Below are 25,935 nucleotides of genomic sequence, written 5' to 3' on the forward strand. Positions count from 1 at the left end.
ATGATCTAGAGAGGGAGATGGACCAATAAAGAGAAAATTACAGTTCAGTATTGTTTCCCCGGGGGGTGAGGAAGCTCAGAAAAAGTCACATAACCCACACTCCAGTAAAAGTGAGAGGACTCTCTTAGAGGGCCTGGTTGCACAAAAAGTTGCTGCCAGCAACGTAATTAACAAAATCTGATTTGGCCAATTGATTAGGATAAGTTGTATTTGAGGCCAACTTCTTGTTTTCCTTTCTGCAGAGACGGAGTCTCTCTGTCACCCAGGCTGGAGTGCAGTGGACAATCTTGGCTCACTGCAACCTCTGCCTCTCGGGTTCAATGATTCTCCTGCCTCAGCCTCCAGAGTAGCTGGGACTACAGGCATGTGCCACCATGCCCAGCTATTTTTTTACATTTTTAGTAGAGATGGGGTTTCACCATGTTAGCCAGGATGGTCTTGATTTCCTGACCTCGTGATCCGCCTGCCTTAGTCTCCCAAAGTGCTGGGATTAGAAGTGTGAGCCACAGTGCCCAGCCGAAGCATCCTATTTTATCGTGTGTGTGTGTGTGTGTGTGTGTGTGTGTGTGTGTGTGTGTGTGTATGCAACATGTTACAGAAGCTTCTTATCTTAGCTATAGCTTGTGGTCACAAATGTTACTCTTTTCCTACATCAGACTTCCTGCAAACACATGCAACATATGATAACCATAGGCCTAGAAAAAGAGAGATGGATGTATCCATCACATTTTTACTCTTACTAGAAGAAATAGGTTAGAGCAGATGGCCTTGTGGTGCAGTGTGGATAGGAACATCTTTTTAAGTGAAGAATAAAAGATATTTATTCTAGTGAACAGACAGTTTGGCTTTTCAGTAAAGCATTTAGATACATATTTAATATTCTGACAATTAAAAATTATTTTGCTGCTGTCCCTGACTTCTGTACATGGACAAATCATACCCATAGATCATATACACCCACTGGTCCATGACCCAGAAAAAAATTTACAAAACTTAGAGAAACTTCTTCAAAAGAGTTATGTTCCAAAGCAATAGTAATAGATTCTTTAGTGTTTGTGGATGCTCATCTCATTTCAGGACATTATAATGGAGAGATCAGTTGGTGAAGAAAGATGAATCAGCAGTAATTGTTTGATAACATGCTTGCCTAAAACTTCCCAGAGAGAGTTCCAATATATTGTTTTAAAATTTCAATTCAGTAAACATTTATTAAACACCTGTTGTGTGCAAAGACCCACAGAAAATCGGAAGGCAAGTAACACTCATCCTCTAATCTCATATTTGCAATTAGAAGAACAAGATTAATAGAGAAATGACTAGATATATAAGTAAGATAAATAGAAAAGTACAAAATGTTTATGTGGATGATGCTGTTTATGACAATAGATAGCTTTAATTTTTCACAATGAACATTGTAATCAAAGTTTAACACATATATAGAAAACTGCACAAATCAGAAGTATATAGCTTGATGAATTATTGAAGAATAAACACACAAACACACCAGTATAACTACCACATAGTTAAATAGATTGAATATTACAATTCCTGAAGCCCACCTTATGCCTAGTCATTTTCTACACTCCTCATTAAAAGATAATGGCTATTCTGATTTCCAACAGAGTAGACTATTTTTGCACAGTAGACTAGTTTTGGAACGTCATAAAAATGGGGCAGAAAGAGTCTTTTGTGTTTGGCTTCTTTTACTCAATGTTATGTTTGTATGATTCATCTATGTTGTTGTGGTATTGTATACTTTTTTTTTTTTTTGAGATGGAGTCTCACTCTTTCGCCATGCTGGTGTGCAGTGGCACTATCTTGGCTCACTGCAACCTCTGCCTCACAGGTTCAAGCGATTCTCCTGCCTCAGCCTCCCGAGTAGCTAGAACTACAGGCATGTACCACTACACCCAGCTAATTTTTGCATTTTTAGTAGAGACAGGGTTTCACCATGGTGGTCAGGTTGGTCTTGATCTCCTGACCTCATGATCTGCTTGCCTCAGCTTCCTAAAGTGCTAGGATTACAGGCATGAGCCACCGTTCCTGGCCTGTATACATATTTCTTAATTAATTTATTAATTCTCTTTCTGAAGACATGATACTTGGGTTATTAGGAACAATGCTTCTATGAATAAACATCTGTAAATGTAAATGTGGGTTGCTGGATCACAGAGTATGTGTACATTCAGCTTTAACAGATACTGACAGTTTTCAAAGTGGTTGCATCAATTTATACTTACTGCAATTGTATGAAAATTAGAATACTCTACATCTCTGCCAACCCTGGGTTACCAGTATTTTAAGATAGTTTTAATATGCATTTCACTTATGACCAGTGACAATGAAACTTTTTCATACGTGTACTGGCCATTTGGATATCTTCTTCTGTAAAGTGCCTAATCAGGTGTTTTGCCTACTTTTCTATTCAGTTGTCTTTTTCTTACCAATTTGCTAGAATTCTTTATATCTGAACCCTTTGTTGGTTATATGTATTACAAATATCTTCTACTCTTGAGTTTGCCTTTCCATCTTAATGGTGATTTTTTTTTTGAAGGAACATAAATTCCCAATTTTAATGTAGCTAATCTTTTCCTTATCAATAGTTAATACTTTTTGCTTTCAGTCTAAGGAAACATTCCCTACTTCAAAGTCACTAAGATATTTTCTTATGTTATGATAATCTAGAAGCTTTATTACCTTTTATCTTTAGATACACATTCTATTTGGAAATGACTTTCAAGTGTTGCATGAGGTATCAATCAAAATTTCTACAGATACAGAGGTGAGCCAATATTGTTTTTGTTTGTTTGTTTGCTTTTTGAGACGGAGGCTTGCTCTGTCACCTAGGCTGGAGTGCAGTTGCCCCATTTCAGCTCACCACAACCTCTGCTTCCAGGGTCCAAGTGATTCTCCTGCCTTAGCCTTCCGAATAGCTGGGATTACAGGCATGTGCCACTACACCCTGCTGATTTTTTTGTATTTTTAGTAGAAACAGGGTTTCACCATGTTGGCCAGGCTTGTGTTGAACTCCTGACCTCGGGTGATCCACCCACTTCAGCTTCCCAAAGTGCTGGGATTACAGGTGTGAGCCACCGTACCTGGCCGCTAATATTGTTTATTGAAGGAACTGCCCTTTCCCCGTTGCCCTTCAGTGCTATCTTGTCATAAATCAGGTGGCTTTTTGGTTCTATTAATCTATTTGTCTATCTTTTGTGCCAATACCAAGTGGTCTTAATAAAGAATGTATAGCTTTTTGAGAGACAAAGGAAAGGAGATGTATCCCAGGGTGGTGTAACAAAGGCAAGAGAAAGAGTAGATTTGCCCTGTCATCCAGTCTCCATCCCACCTCCTAAGGAACCTGGCTCCATCAGTGATCTCCCCTTATTCCTGAATCTTCAGTCTCTGCTCTACTTTTTGCCGTCAGCATATAAGCATGCTCAAGTTTCTCTGCCGTCACCACCACCACCACCACCACCACCAAAGGTCTCTTTTACTTTATATCTGTTTCTACAGCTTTCATTTCCTTCATGACCAGGCTTATTGAAAGAATGATTTCATTTTCACTTTCTATCTCTCATTAACTGAACATCCCACCTTTATGATTTGCGCCTCCAGCTTGTACTTCCACCCATTCCCCTAGTCAAGGTCATCAGTAATTAAGTCTTACGTCCAACCAAAGGAACTAGGGAACCACAAGTAACTTACCCAGAGCTACACTAGTAAACGGCACACTGAGATTCAAATCCATGTATGTCCTGCTGCAAAGCATGTGTTTCTAACAACTCCAAAGGTTTAAGGGCCTTGTGATCTACCAAAAGGGGGTCATTTATTGACCATGTTTCTCAGAATGATGAGAAAGGACCAAGGAGGATAAAACATTCTATGATGATTTCAGACATCATCATGTGTGCCTTCCAAGGAGGGCAACCTGGAGTTATTTTCTCAGTTTAGAGTGTGACACATTTCAACTGGAAAACATGGAGCAAGATCTGATTAATGGGCATTTTCATGCGTCTGCCATCAGCTTCAAACTCTGCTTTAAAAAGACACAAGTGATTGCTTTTCATGTGATTACCAACATGCTGAATATGTTTTCATAAAATAGAGGAAAAAAACCCAACTCAGCCTTCCTGTATAAATTGTAGGGGTCCATTTTCATTTTCATTGTTATATAAGGGGCCATTTTGACTCTTAATTTTCTTTTTGTTCAGGTGACTGTGCAGCCTGAGTGTCCGTCTCTGTTCAATTGCTTGCCTTCACTTGAACACCTGTTTTATGGTTTCTCAAGAGCTACCATCACTGTCATCATTTTGCAAGGCAAATGAAATAAATATAGATTTTCATCATGTATAGAATCAGCTAACAATCAGCAACAGTTTCTCTTCCATGAGTTCTGTGGCACAGAAGGGATGATAGAAGATTAGCCCAGAAAGGACAACTCAGCACTCTGGCTTAACTTCAGTTCTACTAGTAAGCCACTAGGCTGACGATGTTGCCTTCTGGTAACGTCTCTGTTTCTAAGCAGGCAATGACTAATGATGCTTGTCACCTGTTGTCTTCCATGAAATGCTCATAGAGTTTAACTAATAAAAGATAACACCATTTTTCAAAATGGTATAAACCATAGTAGAAATTAAAATAGGAAATAATCTCACCAATATTTTGCCTTGCACCAATTTGCTTGGCTTTGAGAAAGCTGGTTTTATTATGAGATTTGAGATCTTAGTCAAGATTACTACAATTTTAGCTTTTCAATGAAGTTAAACATAGCTAAAATTTTAATGTCTGGAATCTCTGTTTCTACTTCCATGTGAACCAATATAAATATTAAAAGATCAAAAGCAACAATACTATTGAGTGGTAATAGATGCATAAGCTGGTGAAATAGTGTGGGACAACTGTATGTCTCTCAAACAATTCTAATGTGCTAGGTGCTAATAAGACTTCTAGAGTCTGAAACCTTTATTCTCTATACTATGCATGTTATGAATGAGGGGTTGGTATGTAGTCTGATTTTCATGAGCTATCTCAAGCCAGTAGGTTTTAAATACCTCTAGTCACAAGTATAACTCTCTAAATACTTGAGCCCTGAAGAAAAAGTGAGGGTTCCCAGTGAAATTGAGGGATGATATTGGATCTTAACACTGTGGTGTGCTTTAGTTAAATACACAGTCCATATGCTCTTAATTTGTGTGTAATGATCTGGTGAATTGTCAATCTGTCCTTTTTATTTATTTTTTATTTATTTTTTTTTTTTTGAGACGGAGTTTCGCTCTTGTTACCCAGGCTGGAGTGCAATGGCGCGATCTCGGCTCACTGCAACCTCTGCCTCCTGGGTTCAGGCAATTCTCCTGCCTCAGCCTCCTGAGTAGCTGGGATTACAGGCATGCGCCACGATGCCCAGCTAAGTTTTTGTATTTTTAGTAGAGACGGGGTTTCACCATGTTGACCAGGATGGTCTCGATCTCTTGACCTCGTGATCCACCCGCCTCGGCCTCCCAAAGTGCTGGGATTACAGGCTTGAGCCACCGCGCCCGGCTAATCTGTCCTTTTTAAAAAAGCATGTAAGAAAATAAGATGTACATAAATGTGCACTGGTAAAATATGGCCTCATGTTCTCATTCTGAGACTGTTTTTATTGCACAGTGAGAATAAAAGTAGAGTTGATCTTTGAAATCAATGGCACTAAGTATAACATTACAAGCAAATATGTGATTCACACACCCTCAGAAATGAGTAAAATATGATCAAATGTTTCATTTTCTAAATATTTTATTTTCTTCAATGTATTTTTCACCAACTGAAATTATCTCATATTTATTTGTATCTTTTTTTTTTTTTTTTCAGACAGAGTCTGGCTCTGTTGCCCAGGCTGGAGTGCTGTGGTGCTATCTTGGCTCACTGCAGCCTCTGCCTCCCAGGTTCAAGCTATTCTCGAGCCTCAGCCTCCTGAGTAACTGGGTTTACAGGTGTGCACCACTGAGCCCTATTTTTTTGCGTTTTTAGTAGAGATAGGGATTCACCATGTTGGCCAGGTTGGTCTTGAACTCCTAACCTCAGGTGATTCACCCATCTCGGCTTCCCAAAACGTTGGGACTACAGGCATGAGCCACTGTGCTGGGTCTATTTGTATACTTTTAAATTATCTGTCTATTCCATACTCAAGTGAAACTCCATGAGGCACGGGGTGTAGTATCTTGGTCATTGCTGAACCCCTGGTGCCTAGAATATTGCCTGACATATAAATAGGTGCTCAGTAAATACTTATTAAATAAAGGAATTAATATGAAATAAAAAGCCTTCCATGAACTACTTTAGAAGTTTATTTATATGTTTCTTGACTTGACTGACGCCTCCACAGACACAATGTCTACCAGCTTAGCTAAATGTTTTCCAATGATGGGATCAATACACGTTCAGTGAAGGGGTACAGGTAGAGTATAAAGTTCCAAAAACCGTGGTACTCTGATTAGAAACAGTAAATCCTTTGGCATCATTAGACTTCAGCAACAGATTTGTTTTTTGTTTTTGATGCTTTCTTCTTTTTGTTTAAGCATGCTTTTTTGGTGATATAATTTATAATGGTGAGATGCACAGATCTCAAGTATATAGTTGATGTGTTTTGACAAATGAATATACCCAACACCCACATGTAACCTACATGCTGATCCAGATATACAGCTTTAAGTCATTTCAGAAAGTTCCTCTGTACCATTTTCTAGTCAATTCATTTCCCCCCTCCCTTTTAAGCAATTGCTGTTCTGTTCTGTGAAATCCATCCATGTTGTGCATACCACGAATGTGTTTCTTTTTATTGCTGAGTATCATTCCCTTCTATCAATATATCACAATTTATTCATTCTCCTGTTGATGGACATTTAGCTTGTTTCCAGATTGAGACTATTAGAAATAAAGCAGTTGTAAACGTTAATATGTGAATCTTTGTGGACATGTGTCTTAATTTATCCTGGACAAATATGTAGGAGTAGAATTGCTAGGGCACAGTGTCAGTGTATGTTTATCTTTATAAAAACATGCCAAATAGTTCTTCAAAAGTTTTACCATTTTACAAGCCTACCAACAATGTATGAAAGTTCTAGTTATTCCATGTAATTTACAGTATTTGGTATTATCAGTCTTTTAAATTTTAGCCATTCTAGCAGGTGTTGTATTCATTGCACTAACTAGCAGTTTCCTGATGATTAATGACGTTATCTTTTCATTTTCTTCTTAACCATTTGTGTATTTTTGATAAAGTGTCTGTTTAAGACTTTTGGCCTTATTTTCTTTGGGTTCTGCTTTTTATTGTTGAGTTGTGAAAGTTCCTGATTTATTCTTGATATAGTTCCTTTTTCTGATATTTGATTATGATTTTCTCCAAGTCTCTAGCTTGCCTTTTTTTCTTTTTTGTGGGGTATCTTTTAATGAGCAGAGTTTGAAGTTTTGTGTGAAGTCAATTTACTAACTTTTTAATGGTTTCTGCTTTCTGTGTCTTGTCTTAGAAATCTTTGCTAAGCCCTAAGTTGCACAATTATTTTCCTATGTTTTCTTTTAGAATTTCCATCTCAAATTAATTTTTGTGCATTTACAAAAAAAGGTGAACAGTTTTATCTATCTTTGTAGAAGCTCTCAGAAATGCTGGGAGACTATGTAACTATACTGGGATCCTGTAATGAAAACTATTTTAGTAAAACAAAAGTTTATTGCCTAAAATAAAGGTGATTTTGATTGATGAAACTGCATTCAAAAAATCAAATTATTATTTAGTCACTTTGAGAACTGAACAGTAAGTCAATTCTGAATCATTTGTATTAATGGAGACTAACGTGGGTACAGATGATGTGTAGGATAATTTCATTATTGTTGTTTATAGTTGCAGGGTTTTTTCCTTTGTTTTTATTTCTATGACAATTATATTACCTTTGATTTCATGTGTAAGCATCAGTGGTTTGAAGAAGGTAGCCCAGAAACATTTTGGAAATCTGAGATTGGCCTTCATAATCTAGAACACCTAGACTTGACTGAAGTTTTCCTTTTTTATTATGTATTGATTGAATTTCAAATCAGTTCATAAAGGTTTTGTTGGGGAGAGATAGCATGGGGAGAAATGCCAGATATAGGTGATTGGGAGGAAGGCAGCAAATCACACTGCTATGTGTGTACCTATGCAACAATCTTGCATGTTCTTCACATGTACCCCAAAACCTAAAATGCAATGCAATAAAATAAATAAAAATAAAAAAGACTTTCCTTGTAAAACGTGTATTTGGTTATCTTTAATGTTAAATTAAATCACAGAATAATAGAAAAAGCTTGAGATTAGGATTTTGAAGTTCCTTAGTTTGAACGTTGTCTTTCTTCTAACCTCCTTTTATAACCAGTATGCATTTAAGCAAGGTACATAATTCTTTTGAGCATCAGTTTCTGCAGCTGTAGAATGAGTAATAACTAGGTCAGAAGTATTGCAAATACTGAATGCAATCTTGTATGTAAAATACCTGTCAAGTATTTGATGTTTCATAAATATTACACCTTTCTGCCACAGTTTCTATTTCTAATTCTTGAGTAATTCCAGGAATTAAAATTTTCTGTATCAGCCTATACAGTGTTCCTCAGGCTAGGATCTAGAACCTGTTGGAGTCTTCAGACAGATTCTTAAGGGTTAGAGGGTTATCTAGAGGATTTTTAGAAAGAAATTGTTTTTATTGAGATGATCATCTTAAAATATTAAAATAGGCAGTGTCTAAAACATCTGAATATTCACCTTATAGCTAAATATTGCCATGAGATTTCAATATGAATCTGCATTGTTTGCCATGTCATCTTACTTAGCTAAAGGACCGTCAATGTGACAGTGTTTGTAACTGGCTGCTCTTAGGTTGGCATGTACTGCTATCTAAATGACAGCAATGGCTAGTTTCTGCTACTGTGTTACTATGCTTACATTGAATTACTTGTTAATGAAGTCAAAATTTCTTTTTCTCAGTGATGATGCACACATGAATAACATTTTCAATTACAAAGACTTTAGTTTCTTATTGTTTGTGAAACCAATACTTTGGTTTGTGAAATCAATACTTTGATTTCACATGATGAAAATAACATACGATTGAGTAATGTATTACTTTGTAGGGGCTAATAAGAAATGAACAGAGACAGACTGAATAATGGGTAAGTGATGTATTTGCACCAAGCAAAAGCCAAATGCTTTCAGACATGTACCAATAAAGGTATAACAGTAATTTGAATATTCTAAGATGAAAACAGAACAGAAATAATAATAAAATTTGATTTATGATTAATTTTGAAATGGTGTAAATGAGTGACTTTCAATATCTACTAATCATCTTTATGAAATTCTGCCCTCTCAAGCCTCATTCAAATGGCAGACATGGTGCTGAGCCTGTTTGAAAAACCACAAGCTGTGTGATGACTGTGTCAGAATTGTTTCACTACAGAAACCTGTCTACCCTGTTTTGAGAGTGAGAGGGAATGTTTGAGGACACAGACTATCCCCATTAATCTTTTTGTCTTTTGCCAACTATTGTTGCAGTATTGGCCAAATAGAGTCCCACACAGATATAAATAAAACACAATGAGAAGCATTGTTTCTTCTTTACCTTCAGTGGTCTAACTATAAATTCAAGGCTGAAACTTTTAAAATAGCTTAAAAATAGTACTAATAATTAAAACTAATTTCAGATAATCTTTCCTATTCCAAATTTTGGCAAAATTTGATTGGATATATAGTTAGTGGTGATTCAAATTATATTGTTATACTAACTCCATGTCGAATTAAGTGACACAGCTTTAGGCTGGGCATGGTGGCTTACACCTGTAATCCCAGCACTTTGGGAAGCCAAGGTGAGCAGGTCACTTGAAGCCAGGGGTTTGAGACCAGCATGGCCACCATGGTGAAACCCTGTCTCTACTAAAAATACAAAAATCAGTGGGGTGTGGTGGTGCATGCCCAGCATGGCCACCATGGTGAAACTTTGTCTCTACTAAAAATACAAAAATCAGTGGGGTGTGGTGGTGCATGCCTGTAATCTCAGCTATTCGAGAGGCTGAAGCAGGAGAATTGCCAGAGGCTTGGAGGTAGAGGTTGCAGTGAGCCTGGGTGACAGAACAAGACTCTGTCTCCAAAAAAATAATAATAATAATAATAAAAGACACTGCTAATATGTTGGCAAACTCAACAGTGTTGATATAGTTTCAGCCAAATGCATTATCTACTGCAATAAATTAATAATACTGTTAATTTGAATTTTACTGATTTGTACTTTTGTGTCAAATTTGTAAATCTTCTTTTGTTTTAGAGCTGTATAACAGGTAAAAGAAAAAGGAGTTTATGGTATTTTGTGTTTATATTTATTTAAAGAACAATAGAAGGAATTTAAGGAACACTGGAGACCTTGGGAGAATTTTGTGCTTTAAAAGAGGACATATATAAATCACCTGTGAAAAATTCCATTCTAGCTCTTTCAACATTGCATTTTTCAGTAATACCATGACTCTAAAATTAAGTTTTCTTATTATTTCTTCTTTCAACATTGCCTTTTTCAGTAATACCATGACTCTAAAATTAAGTTTTCTTATTATTTCTGTACACATCTGAACATTTAAAACCACTTACTTCATTTTTTCCTTTAAGAGACAGAGTTCTCACTCTGTTACCCAGGCTGGAGTGTTGTAGCTTGATCATAGCTCACTGCAGCATTGAACTCCTGGGCTCAAGCTATCCTCCTGCCTCAGCCTCCCAAATAGCTAGGACTACAGGAGCATGCCACTGGGCTCAGTATGTATATGTTGTGTGTGTGTGTGTGTGTGTGTGTGTGTGTGTAGAGGGGGGGAGGGGCTGGTGTTTCACTAAGTTGCTCAGATGGTCTTGAACACTTGGCCTCAAGGGGTCTCCTCCCATCTTGGCCTCCCAAAACACTGGGACCTCACCAGGCCTACAACCATTTATAAAGATATTTTTCCCAATGGATTTATCTCCTGCCAATCTTCAACCATTGTTTTTTTTTTTCTTGTATGTGCTAAGTCTTTTCCCTCTTTTTAGAATGGAAAGGGGTTGAGTGGTCATCTGTGAGTGCAGCCTAACTCTGAAGGCGCATATAGGTTGTAGGGACATCAAGTTCATGACTCTGTAACTCAGAACATCTTTCTAACTATAGATTCTTCTAACAATGTATTCTAGATTCTTCCAACCGTGTATTCTTTAATTAGTTGTAAAGTTTTTAAGAGATTAGTTGTAAAGTTTTTAAAAGAGAACATGAAAGAATTTTGATGTACTTCTTCAAAACAATGAAATTGAACATCAATTTACTGCTTCCTAATAGCTTTGAAGTCACAAAGCAGAAATAGGTTATTGGAAGGACAGGGCGTTAGAAAAAATATACCAAAGCACATTTTGTTTGTAATCGGGCAATTTAACTCAACAGGAATATCATTTTTGCCTAATTATTTTGAGTGAGGAAAGAACGTAGTGTTTTATTATTTTTCAAAAGCTGTTCAAGAAAAGAATTATAACCACAAACACAGAATAAGACAGGTTTAGCAGTGATTCCTGTCTTTCCTTTCTGTTCCTTTTTCTGGTTCTGGATCAGCAATACCAGGAACCCTTAAATGATTTCACACTATTTTGGTACATTAGAAAATTGGATACCAATTAAAGTTTTTCTCAAAATTACTGATTTTTTAGCAGGTTTTTACATCAAAGTATTGTTACAGGAAGGGGTAAAAGGACCATATGAAGGAGAAAAAGCAGCAAAACTCCAGCTATTGGTAAATGTGCCATATTCCTCATTCAAGGTGCCGTTTTAATACAACACCGGCAAACATTTGCCCTTCACTTACTTCAATAAATGAAATACTGTAACCAAATAAATACCAGAGGCTTTGATCTTTGGGCCCTCATCTCACAACGGTCAGGTATATGAACAATATGATTTTTGCTGTAGTTAAAAATCAGAATATTTAGCACTAACAGCGTATTTCTTGCTAGTAGGTCTGTCCCGTACGTTTGGATCCTAATGGGGTTAGGATTAGAGTGCCAGGAGGTAATGGGTCGTACAATAATGCTTCACCAGTTCTCTAAGTGAACTATTGTTAATTCCTCAAATCCACCTGTCAGCCGGTTTTTCAGCGTTCCGGGGCGAAAGTAGCGGTCAGGGGAAGACACCTGTGAAGAGGCGTGGCTACTTCAGCGCCGAAAGGAAGACACCTGTGAAGGGGCGTGGCTGAAGAGCCCTGACCTCCGAGGCGCCTGCGTAGAAAGGTGTACCATCTGGAGGCCAGGGGAAGTGGGGGAGGCGGGGGTGGCCGTCTTGTGCTAGGTGCTCAGCCCCCAACCCGACCGGCTGGAAAGAGTCGCGGAGATGCCAGCGGAGTCCACGGCAACCTCGAATGTGGTGCTGACCGCTCCAGAACTGAGTGGTTGAATCGTTGGAAGGTCTCTCTCGGAGGGCTGAACTCTGGTCTCACTTCAGAAAAGTCTGTTGGCACAGGCCCCAATGTCACCAGCGAAATATCGGTGAAACCTTCCTTGTATTGGGGCGGACCCCTACTCGACCCAGGGCCCTAGTGACCTAGCGGGCCAACCACCTCCTCAGCTCCCACAGTGACTTCGGAGAGACGCCAAGTGCTCCACTGCAGCCGCGAGGGCTGCAGGCTCCCGGCATGCTCTGCGGGCTGAGCTCCGCGGCCCAAAAACTCAAAGCCCGGGGCCTGGGTCCCTCGCGGGGCCCCTTACCCAAGGTGCCCCGGGCGCTCATTTGCATGTCCCACCCAACAAGTAAACCTCACAGGTCAGTCGTGGCCGCCTACGGCCTGGCGGTCAGAGCACCAAACGTACAAGCCTGGTAATGAGGTTCCGTTGCATGAAATTTCCCTAAAGGCTCCAAGGTGTATAGGAAAGCGCACGGTTCGGTCACCGTAAGTAAAGCAGGCGAGAGCGTTCCGGTGCCTTATAAGGCCTGTGGACGGAGGTCTAGACGTGCTCGCTTCGGCAGCACATATACTAAAATTGGAACGATACAGAGAAGATTAGCATGGCCCCTGCGCAAGGATGACACGCAAATTCGTGAAGCGTTCCATATTTTGCGCGGTTCACGAAGGTCGCTGGACTCAACACAGCGGAGTTTGGAGCGGTTGCTAGAAATCTCTTCTGTTCCTGCGCTTTCCTGCCCGCGGCCTCGGCTGCGTGGACACCTACGATGCCTTCTTGGCCTCCCACCAGTCCCGTCGCCCAGTGGGCGCCCTTCCTCGACAGCCTCCACCTTCAAGGCGCCCAGCCATTCGCGTTACCAGTAAGTTAGCTAGGTGATCCTCGCATCTGTGTCCAAATACTTGTTTTTATTGATTAAAATCTGCTTTCAGTTTGGGCAATGAACATTCCTCATAATCAAATTTCCCGTCACACAATCTGTCCGATTTATGTAAACTGGCCTTTCTAAGTACTTCTTAGAGGCTACATGAAAACAGAAGACTCGTGAAAACAGATCATCCAAATGGGCTTGCTGCGTCTGCCCAGTACTCAAATGGGTCCTAGAACTCTTGAATCCATAGGCAAAGACCAACAGTGATCTCCAATAATACCAGCCCTTAGTCACATTCCTTTCCTCTGTGCAGCTCGCAGTCTAAGAAAAAAGAGGGTGTAAGCAACTCCGCTCTAAGATGACGAAGAATGGCACAAAGTAGGCGCAAGAAATGAGCTCTAATGTTTCCTTCCTCTAGTAGAGATTTATTAATTTAGAAAAGATTTAGTGAGGATTCGTTGAACAATTCTTGTGCCAGGTGGTCTTCTACTGAACAAAAGCCAGACAAACTGGGGCTCTGGAGTTTGTGTTGTTGGGGGAGACAAGACCGTAAGTCTATTTCAGAATGAAAAGTTCTATTGAGGCACAACGGCCGGGCGTGGTGGTTTAGGCCTGTAATCCAAGCACTTTGGAGGCCAAGGCGGGTGGATCACCTGAGGTCGGGAGTTCAAGAACAGCCTGACCAACATGGTGAAACCCCGTCTTTATAAAAAAAAAAAAAAAAAAGGCACAAGATGATCGACCTTTTTCCATTTCCAAAATGCATATTAACGATGTATTTGCACACAACATTCCAAGTGTGACTGTGCTCCGTTCGCAGGTCATAGATCTCCTTAGACAAATATTTTTGTAATGAAAATCGCAATTTCGTTATTGGGTGTCGCCGTTTTTGCTTAACCTATTTCTTTAGTGGTAAATTTCTTCGCAGGCTGCGCAAAATATGGAACGCTTCACGAATTTGCGTGTCATCCTTGCGCAGGGGCCATGCTAATCTTCTCTGTATCGTTCCAATTTTAGTATATGTGCTGCCGAAGCGAGCACGTCTGGACCTCCGTCCACAGGCCTTATAAGGCACCGGAACGCTCTCGCCTGCTTTACTTACGGTGACCGAACCGTGCGCTTTCCTATACACCTTGGAGCCTTTAGGGAAATTTCATGCAACGGAACCTCATCACGAGGCTTGCACGTTTGGTGCTCTGACCGCCAGGCCGTAGGCGGCCGCGACTGACCTGTGAGGTTTACTTGTTGGGTGGGACATGCAAATGAGCGCCCGGGGCACCTTGGGTAAGGAGCCCCGCGCGGGACCCAGGCCAGGTGCTTTGAGTTCTGGAGCCCACGAGCTCAGCCCGCGGAGCATGCCGGGGGCTACCCGCGCTGCGGCCGTCTCAGAGCGCGCTGGCGGGGTTCAGCGCCCAGGCGAGCTGGAGACGCCCTGACAGAGAGGCTGCCGCGGCACCGAGAGGGCCGGCCCGGGGTCGGCGTGACAGCTTTAGAACAGGTCGTTTCACCATAAACTTCCTCTAATGAGTAATTTTTATAAAAATGTAATTAACGGACCATTATCACACCTAAAAAAGTTAAGGTAATTCCTTCATGACACCTAATAGTCCGTCTACTTTCAAGTTTCCTTATTTCAGAAATTCCTTACTATAGTCGAATCGTCATGGAGCTCCAAACAAGGTCCCACGTTGTGTTCGGTTGCTAGGACCCCTGGTCTCGGTTGTCCTCTAATTGCCCGCGCCTCGTTTTTCTTCTTGTTATTCATATGTTGAGGGATATTTGCCCTGTGGAATGTCACAAATCTTGGATTTGGCTCATTACTTACTGATGGTGTCGTTTAACCTGTTTCTCTAGCCTCTGTGTTTCTTGAAAATTTACAGTTAAGCGTAATGGCCTCATTAGATTCTGGTTCAGTTGTGCTGTGTTTTTGTTTTGAAGCTCGCACGGCTTCAGAGTGGTAGGGGGTGTGCTGACTGCACCTCAGCACGAGTCGTGTGTCCGCTGACTGTCCCGGTGTGAGTGATGCCTACCCCTGAGCCGTGGATGCAGGTGGGGTCAGCAGTCTGACCCCTCACACTATAAAGTCTCCCAGAAATCTTTCCTTTAATGGTTTTAGAATATGTCCGTGAACGGTATCCAGTTAGACGTTCTGGTGGTTTGTTTTGAATGGACACATTATAATTGTACATATTTATGGGGTGCAGTTTGATGTTTCAATACGTATTTATGTTGTATAACGATCCAGTAGGTAGTGTATCACCACCCCATGCATTTATCCGTTCTCTGTGATAAGAACATTCAATAGCCTCTCTTCTAGTTATTTTGTGGCATACAAAATTTCACCGTTTAACCATCCTTACCCTAGTGTGCAATAGAACATCAGAATTTTTTTCCCTCTTCTTTAATTGTAACTTTGTACCCTAACCAATGTTTATAAACAAACATTGTGAGTTTGTGAGTTATAAGGTTTACTTGTGAGTTTACTTGTGAGTTATAAGGATGTAACCCCAGGGCCTATGGTGGCCAATTTCTGTATCACATGGAAGACTGAGAGAATAATAAGATCAGGGAAAGAAGTTAGGAAAGAGCGTTGATGTCATTTGAGTCTCTGGATCATCTGATAACATTACCAGGTGCTTTCCATAGTTGTTTGGTTACTTGTTCTAATAAATTATTTTTAGGATAGATTAAAATTGTTTTAGCCAAAATGCAATTATGCGATCTTAAACATTTTTGCGTTTAGTATGTCTTCACACTGCACACTTGAGACATTAAAACACTATTGACTTCTGCTAAACTAAAAAACATTTAAGATCCTATATTTGCATTTTGACAAAAATATTTAAGCTCCTGTATTTGCATTTTGACAAAAACAACTCTTGTATCATGATTAAGTATATATGAATTTCCAATCATGTTTTTTTTTTAAGAAGAAACAGTGTTCTTTATCACATCTTTATAGGAAATTTATGAGGTACGTGGCTGTTTAATTAAATAATATTTTGTATGATTTGACTCATTTGAGAAGGATGAGTGTTTTTTTTTTTGAGATGGAGTCTCTCTGTCACCTAGGCTGGAGTGCAGTGGCACCATCTTGGCTCAGTTAAACCTCCGCCTTCCGGGTTCAAGTTCTTCTCCTGCCTCAGCTTCCAGAGGGAGCTGGGACTACAGGTGCATGCCACCACACCCTGGCTAATTTTTCTTTTGGTAGAGATGGGGTTTTGCCATGTTGGCCAGGCTGGTCTCGATCTCTTGACCTCATATCCACCCGCTTGGCCTCCTAAAGTGCTAGGATTACAGGCGTGAGCCACCGCGCCCCTTCTGCCATAAGTCTTAATAGGAATTATTAACAAATTGGTTTTAAGAAATTTATTTAAAGGATTTTTTCAATGAGAAGTTTTATTTTTATATTCTGGAACATTTTAACTCGTCAGTAAACATAGTAAGTTCAAGTATTTACATTAACTGAAATAAAACAACTACCTTTTCTTTGTGATATGTAAAACTGGTGAATTTTGCAGTCAGTGACATTTTAGATCAAAAGAGATGCATCTTATTTTTCAGTAAAGGGAACTGAGGCTGAGGTAGGTGTAGTTTATACACTTATATAAACTACACTTATGCACTTATATAAAGCGTATATATACTTTTACACTTACATAAACTACACTTATGTCAGTGTATTTTAATACACTGATTAAACTACAGTGTATTTTAATCCCTGGGCAAGATTGGCACTGGTCCTACCATCTTCTGATGCCAAATTCATTGCTATTTTTACTGCACCACTTGTAGTATTATTAGGTCATACTATTTGCAGTAAACTACAAAGAAAAAGATAAAGACCTCAAGCCTGCCATTTTACAATAATATTTCTGAGTTCTGCTCATTTGACTGCAACGACTGAACAGCACACACTAAGTAGAAAGTTGACCTTGTTCTTTTTCTTTTTACTCACAGAAAGGGCACATTCGATGATGTGACACAATTGAAAGTCAAAAACCACAGGTCATTTCCTCTTCATGAATTTTGCTCTAATTAAAAAGAAGAAGAAACTCATCCTAAATCCTCACATCCTCTTTAGCAAGGAACAGAGGAGTCATTTAGAACCACAGCATCAATGACCAGCGTCACCTGATGTGCAGTTGGTGAACAAAGGTTATCAACCCGGGCTGCAGGTTGCAATCACAAGAGCTTTTAAAAACACCAGTGACTGAGTCCTCCCCTGGAGATTCTGCCTTTGTTATTTTTGTTGTTTTTAGATAGGGTCTTCACTCGGCTTCACTTGGTTACTTAGGCTGATCTGGAACTCCTGGGTTCAAGTGATCTGCCTGCCTCAGCTTCTCAAGTAGCTGGGATTACAGGTGCTCACCACTGTGTCTGGCAAGAGATTCTGATTTAATTGTCCTGAGTGTGGCCAGGGTGTCTGTGAGATCTCTCTTTGCATTCTCTCTCTCTCTCTGTGTCTCTCTCTGTGTCTCTCTCTCTGTCTCTCTCTCTCTCTGTCTGTTTCTCTGTCTCTCTCTCTCCTCTCTCTCCTCTCTCTCCATGCCTCCTGTGAGCTCTTAGCCTTTACAAGATCTTTGGGCTTGTCAGCACCCTTCTTTCTTTCCTGTTTTCCATCAGACACGCTGTTTATCAGGTGAAGCTTGTTTCAAGTTCCCCACCAGGCTCCTTTCTTTGCTACTACCTTCCTTTTATGGCCATACTACGTTTCTTCATAATGTGCTCACTGGCTCCCCAAGACCCTTTCTAAATGTCCCATTTACAATTCCAAGGATGTTTAAAGACTCACCAGTCCGGGTTTTATTTCTTCAGGGCTCTGCTAACTCCACAAACTAAAATATACTTCAACAGTGTTTCTCAAGCTTTCTTAGTGATAGATTCCCAGACTCAACTTCTTAAAGTTTCCAGAGGATTGGCCTATGCCTGTGTGTTCAAAGGATCGTCTGGCATATCAACCATATGACCAATCTGTGTTTTAATAGCTACTTTTTTTTTTTGTTTTTTTTGAGACAGAGTTTTGCTCTTGTTACCCAGGCTGGAGTGCAATGGCGCGATCTCGGCTCACCGCAGCCTCTGCCTCCTGGGTTCAGGCAATTCTCCTGCCTCAGCCTCCTGAGTAGCTGGGATTACAGGCACGCACCACCATGCCCAGCTAATTTTTTAATTTTTAGTAGGGACAGGGTTTCACCATGTTGACCAGGATGGTCTCGCTTTCTTAACTTTGTGATCCACCCGTCTCGGCCTCCCAAAGTGCCGGGATTACAGGCTTGAGCTACCGTGCCCGGCCAATAGCTGCTTTTAATGAAATGAGAAAGTCACTCTGATAAAGCTGATGTGAGATATTTTGGTGCTTGGAGCCCTTTCACAGCAACCAGTTCCCTAATTTTCATGTTTTCTTTTATGGTAGGGAAAAAACCATGTCAGAGATGAACTTCTTAATTTCTTGTAATTACTACACATTTACCTCTATATACACTCATCCTCTTTTCTGGTATCAGAGAAGAGATGTTATTTGTATGGAAAAAACTTGTGCCCATTTGGAAAACTGGATTGTCTGGAAAAACCAAAAGCTGATTCCCATTCAATGGAAACTATTTTACAACTCTGTAAATTGCAGATAACTGATGGCAGTTAATAATTCCTATTTATAGCTGTCCAGATTCTCTCCTGACCAGACGTTCAATTCACTTCTCTTCACCACTGTGGAAGAACCCAGTTTTTCTCCTATTTGCACATTGAATCTTTTTTTCCATATAATTTTTTTATTTCTCTTTTGAATTAGTTGTAACATCTACCATGTTTCTACATTGATTCATGATAAATAAAATGTTTAACGTGCTCATTTTAATCTGTATGAGAGGCATGATTTTACCTGCTTTTTAAGGAATTTTCTTTTTGGCTGAGTGCGGTGGCTCACGCTTATAATCCCAGCACTTTGGGAGGCTGAGGCTGGCGGATCACCTGAGGTCTAGAGTTCAAGACCAGCCTGAGTAACATGGAAAAACCCCATCTCTACGAAAAAGACAAAATTAGTCAGGTATGGTGTTGAATGCCTTTAATCTCAGCTACTCAGGAAGCTGAGGCAGAAGAATCGCTTGAACCCGGGAGGAGGAGGCGGTTGTTGCACTGAGCTGAGATTGTGCCATTGCACTCCAGCCTGGGCAAGAAGAGCGAGACTCCATCTCAAAAAAAAAAAAAAAATTAATTAATTAAAAATTGTCTTTTAAAAAGTTTGGAGGTCTTCCACTGAGTTGTCTGTGGATTCATCTAACAAAACTGGATATACTTTTCACCACAGAAGTTTGTGGGCTGCTTAAAGCCCAGACACATTTTTTTTCTTGGCTCCCAAATGATAATAGAACTCTGCTGACTCTTGTTTTTCTAATTTTAATATTTTTCTCTATGAAGTTTGTGGTTTGTCTTTGCTTTGCTTCCAGCCAGTACATCTGCAGTACTGGCTGGAAGCAATGATTGGGAATTTCATGTCAGAGTCTGATCATTTGGTAAACTCTGTGAATGGATTAATATTTATAAAGATCTGGTCTTTGTTGGGTGAGAGACTATAGATAAATTAGTTTATTAGTCTTGTTTGTATACCTTTTGTCCATTTTGGGCTCAAATCAATTAAGAATATTGTGCCCACCAAGAAGAAGAATAGTTCTTTGATATCTGAATTGGTAAATTTTTTGTGCTTCTGTGTTTATTGACCTATGAGTGAAATTTTAGAATTGAAGCTATAACCTCTATGTCTGAGTGTCTGTAATTCAGAAAAGTCTTTATCTCTCATTATATGAGTGTGTATTGGTTTCCTAAATCCAGAGGGTGTTAATAACTTAGATTATAAAATCTCCTACATTAAAGGAGTCTGGTTCTGATTGGCTTAAGACAAGGGTCCCCAAGCGCAGGCTATGGACTGGTACCTGTCTGTGACCTGTTTGGAACTGTCTGCACAGCAGGAGGTTAACAGATGGCAGTCGAGCATTACAACCTGAGCTCTGCCTCCTGGCAGATCAGCGGCAGCATTAGACTCTCATAGAAGTACAAACCCTATTGTGAACTACGCATGGGAAGGATCTAGGTTGGACCCTCCTTATGGGAATCTAATCCATGATGATCTGAGGTGGAACGGGTTCATCCCCAAGCCATCTACCCTGCCAACCCAAGGGAAAAATTATCTTCCAGGAAACCAGTCCCTGGTGCCAAAAAGGTTGGAGACTGCTGGTTTAAGAGATGTATAAATGCTTACATATGCATAGGAGGCCAGTAATTCCCAGAAAATAAGAAATAGAATTTCTAAAAATTTGAATGTGCTAGATTTAAAAAGTATTCTGAAAGCAGCCAGCTTAGGAACATTTTAAGAATTCAGATTCACATAATTTAGGTAAATCTTTGGTAAACTAGACTGTTTTATTAATTTGGTTTAGTAAAAACAGCGATGTCTTCTTTGATTTATCAGTGTTATCATATATAATACAAGTATACTTGGGTATGTTATTCTAAGTGTATGCAGGTTTACTGATCAAATAAACTAGCATTACTTCTGCTTAATGCTTGCTTATGAAAAATGTAAATTTGTGTTTGACTAAAGTGCACACTTGCTTTGGTGAACTTCTTTTTGTTAGTCATGGTCTGTAGTATGTCGGATTGAGGCAAGTTTTCAAGATTGAGGTAAAGTCTTGGATCCATTTTAAATTGGGCTAATTAATGGAAAAATCAGTGCATACGTAGATAAATTCTAAGTAATAACTAAAACACTAGTTATTAAGCATAATTATAGCTTAACTTCTGCTTTTTATTTTTATATGCTATAGACAGGCTGCCTCTTTGGGTCATATTAAGGAACATGTTTATTTTTGCCACTTTGAGAAGTTGTATTAGGGATATTAGCTACTGTAGAAAGTTGTTTTATGCATATTGATGAGCTCTGCTAATCTGATAAAATGCTGGGGTGTGATAGTTCACAATTCTCCAACCCCCCATTTTTCTCTGCAAAATAGAAGTTACTTTGGTTAAAAGTGATAGTTATTATAATTGGTTGACTAAGAAACAGTTATTTCAAAGAACTATAACTCTGTATGTGCTTCTGTCTTTTTCAGGAAAGAAGTGGTTTTGTCATAAAGTAGCAGCATGAAAATTTTTCATATTATTTTCTTTTAATCTTTGTCGTATTTGCAGTATGGTCTTCTCTTTCATTTCTGATGTTGGCATTTTGTATTTTCTCTCTTATTTTCTTGATCCATCTGAGTAGACATTTATCAGTTTTTTTACATTTTTTGAAAAGCTAGTTTTTGGGTTTTTTTGAAACCCAAAATAGAATTGTTCATTTTCTGTTGATTTCTGCTCTTTTTTATTTCCTTCCTTTTGTTTACTTTTGGTTTAATTTCCCCTTCTTTCTTTAGTTTTTTACGGTAGAAGTTTAGATTGTTAATGTTAGACCTTTTTTCTTTCCTAATACAAACATTTAAAGCCATACGTTTCTTTCTAGGCACTGCTTTAGCTGTATCCTACAAATTTTATTGTGCTGTGTTTATATTTAAAAATATAAACTTGTTGATAATGTTCAAATCATGCATATCCTTACTGATTTTCTGTACTTCTTTCATCAGTTATTCAGAGAGGACTGTTTCAATTTCCAGCTGTAATTTCAGAGTTCTCAATCTGAACTTTCAGTTCCGATGCTTTTTTTCTTCATGTATTTTGAATTTCTCATGTTATATACATATTTAGGATTGCCATGTTTTCCTGATGAATTGATTCTATTATCATTATGAAATGATCCTCAACATTCACAACTACTAAGAGTATTCAAATGGATTTTCAATGATTTATAAAAACAGATTTAAAGCAGAAACACTTGTACTTTGCCAAGTCACATTCCCTTTTTCCTGCTTCACTTTTTTCATGGCAGCTCTTTCCATCACACACATATTTATTTGTTTGCTTGCTCTCTGTCTTCCCCAAGTAGAATAACACTTCGAAAGAGCAGGACTTCGTCTGTTCTGTTTATTGCTATATTCCAGCTGTGTACAACAATGCCTGCCACAAAGTCTGACCTCAGTGCTTTCTGAATAAATGAATGTGTAATAAAGTCACACAATCGTAACAACATGTTTCCATGACTCTGCCTCACTTACTTCATGGTAAGGCAGCTTCTGCTTGCATGGGGGCGATTTCAGAAATAGCTTCTACACCGTGGTGTCTTCTCATGCTGTTCTTCAGTGCACCCAGTATCACAACAATGTTGTCTTGGGTTCTCAGGATCTCAGGAAGCTATTAATGAGACAATTCTTTTTAATCTTAGCCACTTCTACTCTAGCTAGGTTTATTCCTGAATCATTCTACAACAGTGGATGAGTTTGTCTGAGTGACAAACACACTTCCCCTAGGCTCCCATTATGAGCATCCACTTACTTCTTCCTCCAGAGGCTGTACAGGCCATCATACACGATTGCCTCAATGGGCCAGCCTTCACTGCTTCTAGGAAAGGCTCTGTATATTCCTGGGTTGTAAAGGTGGGTAGGAGTTAAATTCTCATGCTAAAACCCAAGTTGTGTAAAGCTTTTACATTTCATATCTCTTTATTGATGCTGTGGTTTCACTTCCACTATCAACTCTGTTCATTCACACAGCTGAAGGTTTTTGTTTCCCACAAGTCTAAGCTTCAATCTACCAAAAAGACTTTGGCTGCCCCTGTTGTAGTATTTGATAGTGTTAAATGCAAGTAAAACATTTATATCAAATCTTCCTCTCCAATTATTTTTCAAGAGGGGAAAAAATATCTTTTTAATTAATTGTGTGTTTTGTGTGTCATGGAATGATATTAGGTCTAATGGTCAGAGTTCCAACCCAGTTCCAGCCTTTCGACAACCCACATTCTCTTGTGAAATGGAGATGATAACGTCTACCCTGCTTGCCTTTTAGGGTTGACAGAAAGATCTGTGAGAAATGCTTGGGAAAGTGCCTTGCACATTGCAAAGCATGGCAGCTGTATAAGTTGCTGTTGTGGTGGTGAAAAGCTTTTCACTTTTAAGATTTGTGATGATTGAATTTTTAAAATCTTATTTATTTATTTTTGAGATGGAGTCTTGCTCTGTCACCAGGCTGGAGTGCACTGGCACGATCTCAGCTCGCTGTCACCGCCGCCTCCCGGGTCCAAGCAATTCTCCTGCCTCAGTCTCCTGAGTAGCTGGGGCTACACGTATGTCACCACACCCAGCTAATTTTTCCATTTTTAGTAGAGACAGATTTTCACCACGTTGGCCAGAATGGTCTTGATCTCTTGACCTCGTGATTCACCCACCCTGGCCTCCCAAAGTGCTGGGGATTACAGGTGTGAGCCACTGCGCCTGGCCAGATTTTAAAAATTCATTAATTCAAGAAGAACATTTGGGCATTTGTATTAGAGACCTTCATTACATCCTGAAGAGCACTTGCCTACAATTCTTAAGCTGAGGAATACAACCCAGTAGTTAGCTGTTGTCTTGAAAATTATGACCAGTTAAAAACAACACTGGAAAGGAAAAAGTGTAACTTTAAGGGACAGCAGACGTAGGGCCAGTCACTTTTACCCCGCCAAAGCTTAGAATATTAGGTATTATCTGTTTAAACATGTTTCTTAATTTTTTTAACACAAAAGTTTTGTACACTTGAGTCCTCTTTGTTAAATACATGATGAAAATGAGAGAGGTAAGATCTGCCGTCCCTTTGAGGGAATTAAGACTTAAATGTCTTGCTACTTATGCCTACTATTAGCCAGTTGATTTTTGTTATTGTCTAGAGTATTGGCAGGCTCAAACTGTATTCTTGGTCATCTGTTAAGGTTCCAGTATAATCACAAAGTACTTCAGAGGGGGGAAATAATCCCCAACATTCAACTATCCAATAATGTTTCCACTAGAAATGTCTTCATTCTTGTGATACTGTATAATACTGGTTCATGCTAAGTTTATAAACTACTTGTTTTCTATATCCTTTGTTGGCTACTCCACCCGTGATCTATAACCACTGAGACTCCCAGCCTTAGTGCTTGGATCCTGCTTCCACTTCAGTAACCTTGGGTGAGCTTAGGCATTTGGGATTTGGTCTATAGAGTGTGCATACGTGCATCTCTGGTTCAATAGAGGATACACTCCAGTAGATGCCCCTTTTGTGAATTCATGTGATCTAGATTCCTGGGCCCCAACACTGGGAACTGTGATTTAGTAGGTCTGGAAAGGAAGCCTGGAATCTGTATTTGAGTAGGTACCCAGGGGATTCTGGTGCAGGGCTCTGTGGGCTACCCTTTGTGAATCACCGTGTTCTCCAACTGCTTGCCCAGTTTTTAATCTGCTTTTTTCTTGTCTTTTTTCGTACATTCGAGGAGCCTACAACTGACTAACCTTCCACAAGTCAATACAGGTTTCTTTTCCCTTGTCACCTTGCCTGGACCAAAGCTTTGAAAATGTAGTCATCTTCTTTCTCCTCCATCCTGCCTTCCTCCTTTCTTCTCCTCCTCTTCCTCCTCTCTCATCTAATTATTCACAAAGTCTAATTGGTTCCTCTTCTTCAGGCTTCATTCACATTACATCTCATTCTTTTGGCCTTCTAAATGCCCATCCCCACCAGTTTCATACCTAACTATCCAAAAGTCTTCTAGCTTTAAGGCTGGGCGTGATAGCTTATGCTTATAATCCTAGCACTTTGGGAGGCTGAGGTGGATAGGTTGCCTGAGCTCATGAGTTGGAGACCAGCCTAGGCAACATGGTGAAATCCCATCTCTACTAAAATACAGAAAGCCAGGCTTAGTGACGTGCACCTGTATAATCCCACCTACTCGGGAGGCTGAGGCATAAGAATTGCTTGAAACCGGAAGGCAGAGGTTGAAGTGAGTTGAGATTGTGCCACTGCATTCCAGCCTGGGTGACAGAACAAGACTGTGTCTCTAAAAAGAAAAAGAAAAATCGATGATAGACTGGACAGGGAAAATGTGGTACATATACACCATGGAATACTATGCAGCCATAAAAAACGATGAGTTTGTGTCCTTTGTAGGGACATGGATGAACCTGGAAACCATCATTCTCAGCAAACTGACACAAGAACAGAAAATCAAACACCACATGTTCTCACTCATAGGTGGGTGTTGAACAATGAGAACACATGGACACAGGGAGGGGAGCATCATACACTGGGGTCTGTTGGGGGGACATAGGGGAGGGACAGTAGGGGGGTGGGGAGTTGGGGAGAGATAGCATGGGGAGAAATGTCAGATATAGGTGATGGGGAGGAAGGCAGCAAATCACACTGCCATATGTGTACCTATGCAACAATCTTGTATGTTCTTCACATGTACCCCCAAACCTAAAATGCAATTAAAAAAAAAGAAAAAAAGGCCAGGCCAGGTTTGGTGGCTCATGCTTGTAATCTGAGCACTTTGGGAGGCCAAGATGGGTGGATCACAAGGTCAGGAGTTCAAGATCAGCCTGGCCAACACGGTGAAAACCCATCTCTACTAGAAATACAAAAATTAGCTGGGCATGGTGGCAGGTGCTTATAATTCCAGCTACTCAGGAGGCTAAGGCAGGAGAATTACTTGAACTGGGAAGGTGGAGGTTGCAGTGAGCTGAGATCA

At 39.8% G+C, this 25,935-nt stretch overlaps 1 protein-coding gene and 2 non-coding genes across 4 annotated transcripts in view; 2 read left to right on the forward strand and 1 right to left on the reverse strand.

Moving 5' to 3' along the window:
• The first annotated feature begins 12,997 nt into the window (after positions 1-12,997).
• Positions 12,998-13,104, forward strand: LOC120364068 (U6 spliceosomal RNA). The gene has a single exon (XR_005579421.1). It is a non-coding gene; the product is annotated as a U6 spliceosomal RNA (small nuclear RNA).
• A 1,149-nt stretch (positions 13,105-14,253) lies between these two features.
• On the reverse strand, positions 14,254-14,360 carry LOC120364067 (U6 spliceosomal RNA). The gene has a single exon (XR_005579420.1). It is a non-coding gene; the product is annotated as a U6 spliceosomal RNA (small nuclear RNA).
• Positions 14,361-14,705: 345 nt separating this feature from the next.
• Positions 14,706-25,935, forward strand: part of AKAP6 (A-kinase anchoring protein 6) — a 662,618-nt gene continuing 651,388 nt past the window's right edge. The window contains exon 1 of one of the 2 annotated variants that reach the window (XM_074393336.1): positions 14,706-14,901. The gene's annotated coding sequence lies outside the window, so the exon portion shown is untranslated. The remainder of the gene's footprint in view (positions 14,902-25,935) is intronic. The other variant, XM_003924219.4, reaches the window with a different exon arrangement.

The sequence above is a fragment of the Saimiri boliviensis genome, chromosome 2 (assembly GCF_048565385.1).
Source record: "Saimiri boliviensis isolate mSaiBol1 chromosome 2, mSaiBol1.pri, whole genome shotgun sequence".
NCBI lineage: Eukaryota > Metazoa > Chordata > Mammalia > Primates > Cebidae > Saimiri > Saimiri boliviensis.